The following is a 1423-nucleotide window of genomic DNA, read 5'->3' as shown; positions in this document are numbered from 1 at the left end:
ATTCAGTTGCAAGCTTGGTAATGTGTTACTGTTGCTTTGTCCAGGTGCAAGAAAAACTCACACTTACCATATAAACTGCTGCTCATTTGCATCATTATTCAAGTTATCTAATTGGCTAATCGTACGTACAAGTATTTTGTATAGTTGACCATGATCAAGTAGTAACAATGTTTGCTTTCGTTGACTTGCTAGCTACTAGTTCCATATCAGATTGCCTTTTGCTATAACTAATTGGCCTTATCGCTTTTCTCAACTCTCACACCAATGCGGCTTAATTGTGATAGCAGAACCCACCAATAGCAGCAGTTGGAGCATGTTAGCCAATTAAGGCAGTGTGAGCATGAGGAGAGCGAGCAGGAGAAGGAGAAGGAGGCAGGGCACCTACGGTCGGCTCCTTCTCCAGAACCACGCGGCGGGAAAGGAGGTTAGAGGACTTTTTCTTCTTGGGACGCCGCATCCATGGAGCTCCGACCCCATTGCCACTGCCATACATGGAGCTCTGGCCCATGGCCAACAGCTCAAGGTCTCGCCCCACCTCTCCTCTCTCTCTCTCTCTCTCTCTCTCTCTCTCATTTCAAATTGCTAGGATTGGTGCTTCCCTGATGCGTTTTTTTTTCATTCCTTGGAAGTGTTTTCCTCGCACACGTTGGTGCGACACAGAGACACCGTGGGGATTCCTTCCACTACGACGTCTCCTGGTTTCTCCTCCGGTGCCCCCGTTCTTCTTCCACTTCAGCAAGTGGTGATCCACCGGTTCCCTCCTCTGCTCTGCTCTACTGTACTGTCAATGTCTTTTCTTGTTTCTATCACCTAAAAAAGGCATCAGAGAAACATGTTTGAGTTTTGTAAGCTTTCAGTTTTATAGGCTCTCAATTGCTAAATTAGCTCTGATCTTGTCTATATCAGTGATTCATACAAGGGTTCTTGTATGTGCCAAATTTTGTAGAAAACTGTTCTTGACGCATCAAATTGTTTGCAACTATTTACTTGATGATAGAAGGATGAGATTTGCATCAAAGTCTTCGCCACTTTTGATGTGTCAAGGGTGACACATCAAACCCTTGTTGTACATATGTGAAGGATGAGATTCACATGATAATTTGTTTGGGCCTTATGCTGTATACAACTGATTTTTCTGTGTGTTTTATGATTTAGTCAAGGCCAATCAGTGTTACTGATATATATGTATCTTGCGAATCTCCGTGTGCCGGTCATGGTTCCCTCATGCGATTTCTATTTGTATTCCCTGACGCGGTTCCCTCACACACGCAGGTGCACGACAGAGCCAGTTGTGTTTGGTGTGCGCAGGTTGGATTCTTCTTCCACTCCGGAAATCTGGTAAGCCCCCTCCCTAACCTACTCTGCTTCACTGATCTAGTAGGACTTAAAGTTTTTCAATGATTTTTTTTATCATCTCAAAATG

At 44.3% G+C, this 1423-nt stretch overlaps 1 long non-coding RNA gene across 1 annotated transcript; it reads left to right on the top strand.

The window, feature by feature from the left end:
* Positions 1-312: 312 nt before the first annotated feature.
* LOC123175167 (uncharacterized) lies at positions 313-1340 on the top strand. The gene is made up of 3 exons (XR_006487673.1): positions 313-523; positions 630-742; positions 1273-1340. It is a non-coding gene; the product is annotated as an uncharacterized lncRNA (long non-coding RNA).
* The last annotated feature ends 83 nt before the right edge of the window (positions 1341-1423 follow it).

The sequence above is a fragment of the Triticum aestivum genome, unplaced genomic scaffold (genome assembly GCF_018294505.1).
Source record: "Triticum aestivum cultivar Chinese Spring unplaced genomic scaffold, IWGSC CS RefSeq v2.1 scaffold14302, whole genome shotgun sequence".
In the NCBI taxonomy this organism is placed as follows: domain Eukaryota; kingdom Viridiplantae; phylum Streptophyta; class Magnoliopsida; order Poales; family Poaceae; genus Triticum; species Triticum aestivum.
This window is presented reverse-complemented; position numbering and strand designations above follow the sequence as displayed.